The sequence below is a fragment of the Triturus cristatus genome, chromosome 2_1, assembly GCF_964204655.1.
Source record: "Triturus cristatus chromosome 2_1, aTriCri1.1, whole genome shotgun sequence".
Classification (NCBI taxonomy): Eukaryota; Metazoa; Chordata; class Amphibia; order Caudata; family Salamandridae; genus Triturus; species Triturus cristatus.
In genome coordinates, this window is record NC_140581.1 from 982,459,942 (window position 1) to 982,474,389 (window position 14,448).

Sequence of the window (14,448 nt, forward strand, 5' to 3'; positions counted from 1 at the left end):
TGGGAGCAGGCGGCCACACCAGCGCCTTGCTCCCAAACCGTTAAGCTCGACCACCTGCCAGATTACGAGATTCCTTGTGGCCTTGTGGGTGGTCCTTTGGCGGTCCCAAGGCGGTGCCTCTTAGAAAGGCACCACAATGAGAGCGCTAAAGCCCATTCCTGCACGGCATGGACTGTGCAGTCCATGCCGTGCAGGAAAGGGGGGCATGCACACAGAGGAGCACACCTTAATTTCCTAACCACCAGCATATTTATGGCGTGAGAGCACTAGTGGTGAGGAAACTTGTAATATGCTTGGCGGAGCCGCAGCTGTACCGCCAAGCATATTGTGGCCTCAGACCGTCGAACCACTGCCAGTGGTTGCAGCGCTCCTATGGCGGTCTGACCACCAGAGTCATAATACGGCTGTCGGACCATCTGCCACCGCACCTCCACCTCTGATGGACTGCCAAACTCGTAATTAGGCCCTTAGTAACTAAAATGTAAGCCTTTTTTGACATGGTATGATGCACATTGGAAAAAAACATGAACTCACAAGAATCAAGATTGCAAGTTTTCCAGACATCAAATAATGGGCGAGTGACAATGGTCGAATGAAATGCCTTAGGGGATTTATCAGGATCTCCGGCTACAGCAATGTTGAGATTATCAATGAAAGCCAATTTTATTTTAATATTATGTCAGAAGTCAGGATCAGGCTTAACTAGACCGTAGATATTGAATAAAGAAATCTGTTTATTATGATTTATGGCACTAACCAATACCCATCGTCCATCAGTGTCATATTGAGTTGATATGATCTGTACATTTCGCGATTATGAAAAAGGATCGCAACACCACCCTTACGATTAATGGTTAGAGAGAAAACTCCTTGGCCTACCCATTGCCATTTTAGTTTAAGGGATTCAACATCATTACAATTAATTTCCTGTAAAAAGTAACATATGAATTAAATGTTCACAGATGAGAGAGTACTTATTGTCTTTTGACAGGATGGCCCTACATTCCACAAGAGAATGTTAAACATAGTGGAGAGTAAGAATAGGGAAACAGGAACATGGGTGACAAGCTAAAAATATGGAAAGGGAGACAAAAAGACCCCGTTTATTAATATCTTTTTTTGGGGGGGGGTTCAGTCCTCATTCCACCGCCACAATTTCCATGCATCTCTGAAGGAGAAGATGATGCCAAATGCTGTTTCCAGCATGCAGGTACTGGCTGTATTTTATTGCTGACTAGATTTTGCCTATCCGATCCTATGGTTCCCTCAGTAGAGCTGTGCGGTAATCATTAGACCAATGAGTCTCTATTTTGCCTTGCAGTAAACGGATGCCATCTTCTCTCAGCATACCCCTTGTCGCATGCTATGTCGGACGCACTAATATACCTAGCTGTGTTAACCCAATCTCTACTTAGTGGTGGTTCAGACAGGATCCATTTTATTTTACAAATTTCTCTTCTCGCTATTAATATCAGGAGAAAGAGTAAGTCCTTTTGCTATTTATTCCATGTGTCCTTCACTTCTGCACCCAGAATTTAGCTCAGAGCCCACTGACCTCACCATAAACATATGTTTGTTGTGTGCTCCCAGCATGTTGCATCTCTTACTTGCCATAAGTCTGGACATGCAAGCTTTTGAAAGTCCTTCTTCCAGATCTGGTGGGGCTCCATTTTTGTCTTGTCCTCAGCTGCAACCATATCCCAATACCTCTTTGTTCTTCCCAAGGAGGACTTCATGCTCACAGGTTTCCCCCCATAGCCATGCACTGTGCTGCCCACCATTAGCACAGCTGGAAGAACATAACATTTGCCATCTCCCCACCTGTTCGTGCAGAAAGCTGTAGCTAGGAAATGGGGGACTCCCAAGTTTTGAATCCTGCCCTCCACAGTGGATGGCTAAGATCATCTTTTAGGCATTCCAGGGTACCTGGTGAGTCCCAAATTGGGGTCAGATCTGAGTAGTATTGTTTCACCATCAGCTTCCTGAAAGAGACCCAGATTTTAAGTGCAGTTTGAAGGATCTTCAGGTGAACTCACATGAAGAACTTGTGGTCGCCGTATTTATATTGAAACTTTTCTGCTCCTGAATCCATGAGCATGGCAGTGTACAACAATCGGCATTAGGTTGCATCTGGAAAGTTTGCCAGCATTTTTAAAGGAAACATCAAAAATGTTTACCCAAGCAAATGAAACAAATGATAAGTGTTCTCCCCCCTGACGAATTTCCACGTGTAAACTCCATTAACTTACCCTACCTGGAAGCGGGCCAGTTGAGATCAAAGCCCATGTTAAGGCTGTAGCAAAGCACTGTATGGTTGGGTTGTTGTTGACAGATTTCTGGTAGCAGCTTTGCATAGGCGGAAGCTCTGTTTTGACAATGATTATATTGAGGTGTGATTTTGAAATAATTCAATGGTTGATACAAGGATGAGTTTGTTAAAATAATTTTCTTGGAAGGTGAGTGGGGTGCCAGACAGGATCAAAAGGGGAATTCTCCAGGGTATGCTAAAGTAAAATGTATCTGAGGGGATCTAACTGCTGTTTTAGAGAAAGGCAGGTATTTCTCTTTAGCTCATCCTGGCAATACATCTGCCACCAGCAGAGTAGCCATTCTTGTGAGTCAGTCAACACTATTGGTAGATCATTGAACAATCATGGATTTTTGGGATGGCAAAAATGTTGCACTGATGGCTGAGAACCTTCCCTTTTGACTTTAAAACATGGTGCTGCATACATTAGGTATGGTTTTGTTGCAGTTTCCGAAAGCCATAATTGTGAGAGGGGGTGATATGAATCTAAAGATTGAGGACATTCTGGATAAGTCTGGAATTTATCCTCCGTGCAACCAAGACCAATCAAAGCTGAACCAATGTATTTCCACAATGGGATTAGAGGGCATTTGGAAGATGACTCATGTGGGTAAAGGCTCTATTCTTACTATTCAGATTTACTCTGGAAAAACATGCTTACAAAGGTTCAGTGACACTACGGTCCTTGCAGGGAGTATTCACTATTGTGTACAGTACTGCACTCAATGAGGTGGAAGAGAGTGGAGGAATGGAAGTTTGATACATTGGAACTAAAAGACTAACTGGTGGTTGATAAGTTACATGAATCCACAGTTAATATCTTTGCAAAGAAAGAATAGCCGATTAGTGCAATCTGAAATAATACAGTGGAACGCATAACAAGCAGTTGTTATACATCATGATATCTTGAGTATTGTTGGCAAAGAAAGGGTCCAGTTCCAGGCAGTCAGAGATTCCAAAGAAAAACGTCTTCCAATAAGACAAAAATACCTTGTTGATCAGGACTCTTTGATAAAATGTCAAACAGGTATCAAAAAGTTAGAAGTCACATCTTAGTTATAAAATAAAGCAAGGATGCTTTATTTAGGCAACCATAAATATTTTATGTAGTTAAGAAAAGGTAGGAAGTCTTCTAGCATGGCTCAGCAAGAGAAATGAGGAAGAGAGATGGACGATCAAACTAGACGGTGTCACTGGGCATGTATGTAAGAGCAGTGATGAATAGCACAGACATTAGACACATATATTCACTTCTTAAATACAACAAGCCTTGATCACGCTTTGTCTATTTTTCATCAAAGTCCATCTTAAGATATAGAAGCTTCAGTGCTGGTGGTATTGATGAAATAAGTTCATAATATAGAATCTTTTGGTGGTACACTTGTTCGAATAACATATTCCTTTACACATGGAGATATCATTATGAAAACATTGTTTTTGAAATAATCGCTCTGACACATTTTCATTTGATAGTTGGAAGGGAATGGCTTACTCACAGTAGCCCTTAAAAAATGTAACATCAAAGCTACGCTTTATGGGATCCCTTTTTTCTTCTATATGGCACTCTTGTTCATCTACTTGACCCCTTTTAAAAAATCTTACACTGGTCACAATTACATTTCAAAGAGAATCACTGCTCAACCTCTGGTAGCTATGGCACAGGCAACATGCAACCCTCAGAGAATATGTTAATTTTAAGAAGTACCAACAATTTTAATGTAAAGATCACAACACAATGAAATTCCCAAACGGATTTTGAAAAATAGATCTGAATGTAATGAGCAAAAGATACCAAGATCGTTAAATTAATTTGAGTTGAACCAGAAATATAATTTTTTTAAGTTTTAGGTCCAAAGGCACCCGGAAAAAGTAAAGCACCAAGCAAAAGACACTGTTCACGGTTGATTGGTCTATCGAGATTTTGGGCCAACCGTGATGGATCAATGGAGTGAAAGTCTTGGAGAAAATCATCAACAGAAACCTCACCAAATACATCAAAAACCACCAATTCCTCGATACCACTCAGTCTGGTTTCAGGGCCAACTATAGCACGGAAACTAACCTCATTGCTGCCATGGAACACATGATTCTGAACAGAGAAGGTACAGCAGCCCTCATCCTCCTAGACCTCTACTCAGTTTTTGACACAGTCTCCCACCCCATCCTCATCCAAAACCTACACAACATCAGAATTCAAGGACACACACTCTGATAGATCTGTTCCTTCCTGACTTGAAGGACCAAGTCAGTCAACCTGGTACCATACACCTTGGATGCTCACGACCTCATCTGCAGAGTTTCGCTAGGGTCTTCCCGGAGCCCAACCCTCTTCAACACATACATAATGCCCTAGCCAGCATCATATGCTCTCATGATATCAATGTCCTCTTCTACGCTGATACATAGATCATTCTCTCCCTCATTGACAAGACGCCCAGTACCCAGATCAAGTTCAATGAGTGGAATCGCCCACTGGATGAAGACCAGCTGTCTAAAGTTGAACAGCAACAAGACAAAATGATGATTTTTGGGAAGAGCCCATCACCGTGGGACTTCACCTGGGGGCCAACTGAGCTAGGACCGACACCCACCCTCACTTCCCACGCCAAGAATCTTGAGGTCATCATCTAAATCGAACTCGACATGACCGCCCAAGTCAATGCCATCACAGCTTTGTGCTTCCATATCCTGAAGATGCTGAGAAAGATTTTAAAATGGCTTCCAATCAGCAACCAGAAAAAGCGTCACACATTTCCTGGTAATAAGCAAGCTGAACTACGAGAACACCCTTTATGCCTGGATGAACAAAAAACTCACCAGACGGCTGCAGACCATTCAGAGCTCGGTGGCCAGAATCACACTCAACCTCCCATGCCGCACTCCTATCACACCACACCTGCAGGAGCTCCACTGGCTCCCCATTCACAAACAAGCACAATTCAAACTCTTCATCCACACTTTCAAGGCAAAAAATAACACTAGCCCAGCATACCGCAAAAATCGCACCTGCTTTCACATACCTTAGACACTTCCGCTTGTCCAGCCTCCTACTTGCACAAATCCCATGCATTCAGAAAACCGGATCCAGCTTTCAAGCCATCTCCCACATCACTCCTAAAGCTTGGAACGACCTGCCCCTACACATAAAAGGCTCCTCGTCACTTCTTGAATTCCACAAGAAGCTGAAGACCTCACTTTTTGGGTAGTCCACTGGGCCCTAGGTGTGCCTAAACTCACAACTGCTCAGCGCCAGGATACCCTACCGAGTGATAGTGTGCTATACACATCTGCATAACATAACATACACCAAGTAGGTCATCCTGGTCACGTTTTTACCTTCGAACTTAGTTACTTTTTTGAAACTCAGCATCCTCCAGAGAAACAGGCCTGGAAGCCATAGCTGGTCAGAGTGACTGAGGATAATCAAGCATTCCACCCATCATTTTTTGTATTCTTCAGTGCAGCACCCTAAATCGGGTGAAACTGGTCTAGGGTTGCTTATTCCTGTTCAGGGAGGACCTGGCATGGCAGTTCAGGCTGGACTGTTTCTACTGGAGAAGGGTCAAGACTGAATTGCATACAACTAGTTCCTGTCAGAGGTAGCATGGTGAGCAAAATAACAATGGACTGGAATGTGGTCCAAAGTAATTAAAGGGGCTGAGATTAATTCAAGAAGGCCCAGACGTAGATCCTGTGCTCACTGTGCTGCTGGAGCCAAGCTGCACCTTACTGATACTGAAACCAGACTGGGGCTCCTTGTGCTCCCATTCATAGGTGACTTGGCCTGGCATTTCAGGCTGGACTGTCCCTACTGGAGGAGAGTAAATACTGATTTGCATATGGCTGGTTCTTGTCTGAGGTGTCATGGCAGCCAAAAGAACGATGGACTGAAATGCGGCTCAGAGTAATCACCAGTGTCTGGGATTAATAAAAGAATTCTACTAATCAATTTCATGTATTCCTCCAGCTGTGCAGGATTCCATGAGGTCCCACTGAACCAGTTTTCAGTCTAGCAAAAAAAACTCTGAGCAGGCTGAATTACGTTTTCTTGCCAACCTTTGATGCAACCTCCGGGGACAATCCATAGCCCCTTTTCCTTCTCCTCCAGAGGTGGAAAAAATGGCCAGGTCAAAATCTTTTCCTGGTGCTAGAAACGTTTCTCATGGTCAGCCCTGCACCTAATAGCTCCTCCACTGGCGTAACGAAACTTGAGGGGGCCTCCCTGCAAGGCAGGTGGAGGTACCCCCTCCGGGCTCAATCAGGAACTCTGCTGCAAAGTGCTGTGCTGAGGGGGCCCCCTGGATCTTGGGGGCTCCCCGCACCGCTGAGGCTGTGGGAGTCTGTGTTACGCCCCTGAGCTCCTCAGGGCAGGCTTCTAGGCACCAGGACTCTCTCCAACCAGGTCTCCTACAAGATCTGTGTATCATCCAGGCCCTCTTGAAATCAGGAGGCCTGTTTTGTGTGTCCCTGAAGCAAGTGCTTAGGAGGCTGACCACTTGACCCTTGGACGCTTGGAGATCAGTTCCAGTCCTTGGGTGCCAGCAGGATTATTCAGCAGTCCTTGAGTGAGTCTTCAGCTTCATGGTGGAGTCAGGAGTCTTCTTCAAGAGGAGTCTTCCCAGGTGCAGTTATTTGTTGGGAGGTGGTGGATGAGGTGCAAGATTTATCCTGTGCACTAGCAGGTAATTGGAGAAAGTCTGCCACCCAATACTAACTATTTTCTCACAGGCACCCATCTCCTATTTAGATGATATTACCTCACATCTGCATGACAGCAAAGTAAAATAAATCAACCTGTGACATCTATTAGCAGATAGCAGCCCATATAACATACTCTCTGGTGTAGCCCACCTATCCACATGCAATGCAATCCATGATGGCTCTAACTTAATGATACTGGCCTACACTTCCGACATAGGTATGGGCAGCTGCATCCATTCTCATGCTTATGTGTAGCATTGTTCTCCATACCATATTGAAGTACACCTCTGAACTTAATGCACCTCACACAACAGCTCCCATAAATGCCAATCTACATTGCACACAGTGTCAACACTGCACTCCAAAAGCTGCCAGGAACTTCACGCAAATTGGCGCACTTCCTGATCTCTTTAGGTATCTGAAGCGCTATATAAATTATAAAATACATAACAAAACACAATTTATTCAATCATAAGCCTACATGCTATGGGTCCTTCCTGTCTTTCCCATTTCAGAGATGGAGAATGTCTTTGGTCCTATTTGTTTCCTCACAGTGGTTTTAAATGGCGTCTCAGCATGAAACTCACCATGTGGCTTGTGTTGTCCAGCACGGGACACGGAAGCCACCTGGACGTGGCTGGAAATACATCCCTGCAAAGCGTGAACGGCGACATTCCTGGGGACACCATAGACCAGTGAGTGAGTCTTATGACTGTCAGTTTGATTTGCATCTGCAGTCAGTCATGTTGTAGCTGCTTTTACAACTTTAGTCGGAAGCACCTTTTTGTAGTTTTTGGTGGAAATATTGATTAGGTGTTCAGTACAGTGATGAAAAGGGAAGTTGCCGTCGATTATCTGGCTCGTGTCAAAAGAAAAATAAAGCAAACAAAATAAACCCTTCGGAAGGAAAGCATTAAAAGTGAAAATAAGCGGCCCAGCAGTTTGCTTTTGCTTCCGCTTCTGGAACGTTCTTTCCTTTACCGCGAGGCCGGTGATAAATGATTCTCATGTGTATCTGGAGGGCTTTGACATTCTCCCCGTACAGGACTTTCTATCGTTCATCATTGCTAAGAAGTTTACTCCAAACCGAGAGCACCAGGAGTCACTAAGAAAGAATACCACTGAGAAACACCCGTGTAATTCAAGGACAGTTTAAGAAGCTCTGGACAAGGTGTCTATAGTAGAGAGAATGTATTACTGTAAACATGCTCTTTGAGGAAGAACAGGGGAAAGAGTAGGCTGTGTTGTTCCCAGTGATTGATTTGGGAGGGTGGTTGCAGGTGGGACCCACCAGCACTTATTTTTGGGGACCAGCACTTACTCATCAGACATTCACCCAGAGCAAGAGAGAGACAAACACAAACAGAGAATAGTAGAATGAAAAGAAAGACGAAAAACAGTGACAAAGGGTGAAAGCAAGGGTGAGAAAGAACCCACCAGAGCTAAATAAAGGGGTAGGGGGTGTCTGCTAGCGAAGAAAGAAGCAGGAGGTGCAATCCTGTCTGCGGGTCTCCCGAAAAACCTTGGGTACAGAAATTATTATTTTACAAATTAAACACTGGTTGTAATAACACAATGGCATTCTTAAAGGAGTTCGTGACAGACATTATTGGCCGTGACCAAAGCACATTGAAAGACACATTTTAGTGAGTATCTATGCTGGGAAAGAGTCCCCAAAGAAAAACCCTTCCGCCCACGTTATCTTGGTAGGTCAAAACGTCTATATAGTAGAGGGAAAAGGGAAAGAAATGTATGTCATTCTTAACTGGCAATACTCTGGTTGGCACATCATGAAGTATGAGCTCGCCCACAAACATGGGCAGTTTCAAGGGGGTCATGTGGGACAGTTCAGTTCTGGAAAGGGACGGATGTCGGTATCATACATAAGGAGGGTGTGTAAGGTGCAGCCAGGCTGGGTTTAGATACATTTTGGGTTAGTTCTCTGGCCAGCCTCATACTCTCTGCCCAGAGAAGTGAGGATTCTTATCAAGGGACTGGGATGGCAGCTGCCAAGTAGCACCAGTCTTCTATGCCCAGAGCAGCACCTCATGTTTTTGAACTATGGGGAGTGCATAGGTGGCCTCCACCTTGGAAGATCTTTAAATATGGCAAATTGTTTCACAGTCAGAATATTAAAGTTGATGATGCAAAAGGGGAAGTGGCTACCAGGGCCGTAACACAGGCCCCCGCAGCCCCCCGCGGTGCGGGGGGCCCATGCTCCAGGGGGTCCCCTTAGCACAGCACTCTTGCCGGAGAGCTCTTGATTGAGCTCGGAGGGGGCCCCTTCACGTTCCTTGCAGGGAGGCCGCCTCAATTATCGTTATGCCGGTGGTGTCCGCCATGCAACATGCACAGTTTTTACCAGGCCTGTGCAGTCGCCGTGACAACCATGAGATTGCTGCTGTTCCTGAATAACTAGGACTCTAGGCACTTGGTTTGCAATGGTAAGTTTGTCTTCTGAGTCTCTCTTCATTCTTCACATTGACGTGGATGAGCATTGAAGGATTAGTTCAAGGAAGGTGACGTAGGACAAGTCTAAGTAAAGTGCATCATCATATCACAGTTGCTGTATGGGTGTTATATCCAACCAGAGTTGTGAGTATGCAACACTTTCCATTGTCTAAAATATGTAGACATATTTACAGTACAAATTGGAAAAGAAATAGATGAACATGCACAAAACACACTACAACAATAAAAATGCCTAATGCACCACAATCACTGTCCATTGCTAAAAATCCAATTTACTGTTCAGCAGGACTTCTAAATCATCATGAAAAGTGGAACAACCATTAGAGTGAAAACACTACAGAGGAGCAATTCAGCGACAAGATTGTTGGATTATCTGCAAATGTATTTTGATCACAGCCACTAATTGATCACGGTTACAAACATAAAACTGATGATCACAATCTTCACACTGAAACTGAGGTAAACAGAGTTGTAGACCCTTACTGTTTGCTGCCCTATTGTTCATACACTGTAAAGCAAACAGAGACAAATCCAATACAGTAGCAACTGCATGTGCAAAGTAAAGGACAATTTCTCATTGTCCTGAAAGGCATGGACCTAGTCTTCAGCCCCTTAGGCTCTGACAGTGTTTCAGAGTCTTGAAACTGTGTTAGTGGATACAGAGACGTGGGAGGAGGATTATTAGAAGTGGTTGCCTAAAATGGGGATACCTCGTGACCTGGTTGGTCTTAGAGGCTGTGCGTCAATGACTCCTCACTCTAGGAGTGACTAGCTCCATAATGAAGGAGGGGGGGAGATCAGACTGATCCATGGCAATGGGCACGGTCAGTGACGGCTCCTCCACTAAGGTGGAGGAGCGTCGCCCCACTGCTCACGGAGCAGTTTAAAAGAAAAAATACAATGATAATAACTGAAGTCATTATCATTTTATTTTTAGTATCATCACGGGTGGGTCTTGGCTCCACTGATGTCGGGCAGGAAGAGTGGTTGCTGCACATGATACTTTGGCCGGCCATCTCGGGCTGGCCAAAGCGTCATGGGCATTTTGCATGTTCTCCACTGCAGATGGAGAACATATCCAGGCAACCAGCCCCCGTCTGAGCACCGAACCATGGTGCTCAGACCAATCACAACGCTGCATTGTAACTTGTGTTCGGTAGTGGGGAGCCTGGGTGCTTCCTGGAAGAAACAAGACGTGAGAGAGATGGAGGAGAGATGCAGTGAAATCAGGTAAATCAATGTAAATTTTTTCTTCCAACTCCCCCTGCGCCGCCACCCCTGTACCGTACCGGCAGCCACTGGGTACAGCCCACAGGCACGAAGGGCTTGCTTGATATAGGTTTTTAACAAGTACACAGTTGCTGGACTACCGCCAAAGAAGAAGGGTTCAATGAAGAAGAAAATAATAAAATAAATAGAGCAGAGAGGGATTCTGCTAACCAAGGCGAGTCACAAATTGTATTGGGCACCACTCCTCCAGACTCATACGAGGAGGGAGAGGGTTCAGCTCATGGTGTCAAAATTTCTGCACTCCTTGGGTAACTCGTGGACTTCATACAGGCAAGGACCCTCAGGCTTGTTTCTCACCAGGAGAATATATGCAGCACTCAGAACCACATTGGGAAAGTAACAACAACTGCAAGGTCCTCAAATGTCTGTGTGTCGAAACGTTGTTCAACAAGCTGAAGGGACGCCCGAGTTTATAAAACCAAATGTAGGGATTTGGTCCCCAGATCATCCCAAGTAATGTGAGTAAATTATCTGTGTTCTAAAAACAAGCCAGTCAGATTAGGACTCCTCAGTGAGACTTTTGGGAACATCCCTTTACTAGAATACATTGATTGGCTAATGCAGCTGATTGGGTACACACCTCAAGGGGTTTGTTCTGGCAGGATACCATGGATAGTGCTTTCTAACAGTCTGGAAACAAAGTAACAATGGAGTAAGAAAATTGGGGCTGCCTTCAACATCCATCCCGCATATTGCCTTCAACATTCTTACAATTATTTATATGTACCTAAAAATCTAAGAGGAACCCCAACTATTGCAGCACTGCTATAGTATATCGAGCATTAACCATGCACATGTGCTCCTATGATTTTCATTAATATTGTGAAACCTGTGAACAATCAGCTAAAAAATAAACTTGGAGGGGCCCAACTGCTCCGTGCCTCTGAATTAATTTACCCCATGAGGCCAGTAGGCAACGCTACAGAAGCATGACAAACTGTAAATAAAACATAGAAAAGATGGGCCTTTCAGGGAGTAAGAAAACCTGACGGTGTGATACAGTGACAGAAGTTATCTGAGACTTTCATCCTTATAACGTGGAACTTCCGGAAAGTCATAATATCGTTGGCATTTGCCACCATTTTTGCTTGGAAATTAGCATCCAGGAAGTACACACACATTTTCTCCAGATAGATATATGAATAGGTGCATTTTATTTTTCTAAATTTGAAGGAAATATTGCCATAGTTTGAGGGAGTGTATGACCCAGGACGTGGGAGGAAAGAACACTTGTGGAAAAGCTGCTTTATTGGAAGCAAGGACAGCTGAACTTAATGTGCCCTGAAGCTTAGCTGCACACTCTAAACTTCCTAAAATGTAATATAAACAATAACATCCTAAACCCAACCTCCACCCCTTATCCTTCCTTACCCCACATTTTATCCTCCCCCGGTTCTGCAATATAAGTGTAGTGATCTTCCTTAAATGACACACGCAAACATCTGGAAGATTTATTTTCATATTTTTTTCAAACAACAGAGCTAGAAACATCACCGTCTCCCAGCCTCTGTACTCACATTCTCTGTCAACTGTCAAATTTGACAACCCCTCACAAGTCATGCAACATTCTATGAAATACTGAGGTAAAATTCCATAGAATGCAAATGAACCATTAAGACAGAGTACTACATTATTTTTCCCCTTTGAAACTCAAATACAAAAAGCAACATCTAAATACATCTAATGCAATAAGTTAATAACAATAATCCTCATTATCTATTAACATTTCTTTACAGTGATTAACATGTAGCCAATATCCCATCCAAGAAGGAAGAGGCAGTCCCTACGTAAAACAGTTCAAAATTATGCATAGGGGAAAAGAAAAGCAATAATATAAACGAGAATGAAGCATATTAAAAAATGTACAACAAAATGGTACACAAAAACAATCATTAATGACACCCTTACAAAAAATCTGTATGCAACAATAATTGTAACAACAGTTGAAACAATAGCTGTATTGGAAACCATTCCTAACAGAATCATCCAAACCTGATAGGTAACCTCCTTGCTCGATTGATTCTGTGAAGACCAACATTTTCATCCCGTGGAATGGAGGGTCTAATGCAACAACACAGTGGTGTAACGAAAATTGAGGCCCCCCCCTGCAAGGGACGTGGAGGGGCCCCCTCTGGACTCTATCAGGAGCTCTCTGGCCGAAGTGCTGTGCCAAGGGGGCCCTTTGGAGATTGGGGGCCCCCGCACCGCAGGGGTTGCAGGGGCCTGTGTTACGCCCCTGCAACAACACTCCTTAGGTTTCAGCATCACTTCATGCAGGGGCACAAACTCACTCTGATCCCCTCGACATTCCACCAATTGTTTCCATACAATCTGACAGCATTATCACATACCTTGTCTATCACAAAAGGATCACTGAACTTTTCTCCTCCGTTTCTTACCTCGACTCCTTTTCTGATATGAATAACATCTCCAACTTTTAACTTAATCTCACTCACCCCAGGTCGACTGTCAAAGCATTCCTTTTACTTGGCCTTCACCACAGCAATGTTCTTCTTGACTGTCACATTGCATTCCTCTAATGACACTCCAAATTGTATCCATTTCCTCATCCAACTAGGACATATCTTGGTGAAAGGCTTCCTTCCTCCCAAAAATTCGAAAAGGAGACAACAATGTGGAAATTTGCAGGCTAGTACAATAGAACCATATCATGGAACTCACAACATTTGAGACAGCTCATCGTACACACTGTGCCAACACCCGATTCATGGCTCTTTTAGGTCCCTTTGGCTTTTTCTGGTCAACACTCACCTATCTCTAGCGCCGGGACACCCCTATTTGGGGTAGCCGTGCGCTCTACAAATTGCATTAATAATACACTCCACTTGATCATTGCTTAGTTGGTGGTAGAGAGATGTTCTCAGATGCTTAACATCTCCTGATCTTAAGTAACTCTTCACTTCTCCATTAACAAACTGGATTCTGCTGTCAGACAATAGAAATTGTGGGGGACCTTCTAGCATGAAAATATTCTTCAGAAACTCAATCGCAGTTTATGCATTGGGCTCTGACACAAACTTCACCTCTGGCCTTTTAGAGTATGGATCAACCTAAACCAACGCGTAGCGACACTGGCTAGGAAGGGCATAAAATGGACCAACTAGGTCAACTCCTACTTTTTCCCATGCATGGGATGGACACTCAATAGGAAGTAAAGGGGGGTTTCTTGAAACAAAACTTTTCTCTGAAGTGGCACATATTGCACACCTGCTGATAAATTCATCAACCTCTCTATCCACTGCCGGCCACCAAAACATTTGCCTACGACGGAGCTTCGTATACGTACCCCCTAAAAGGCCCTTCATGAAGCAACTTGACAAGTTTGTGTCTACATCCAGCTGTAGGAACCAGTTTCTCAACTCTGAGCAAAAACCCGTCCTCCACTGACAGATCATTTGCCTCTTTCCAAAAAGGTTCTCTAAACATCTCAACAGCTTTTTAATTAGGCCATCCTATCGTGACGTACCTGATAGTTTGTTTGATTGATGACCTCATCAGCTACACTTTCCACCCTCCAATCTGCTTCAGATATAGCACTAATCTCCTACTGATCCATAGAAGCAACCAGACTACTTTCCTCATACCCTTCATCACCCACATCATCATTATCTTCCAAAGAGCACCTTGACAAAAAATCAGCTCCTGCATTCTTTGCA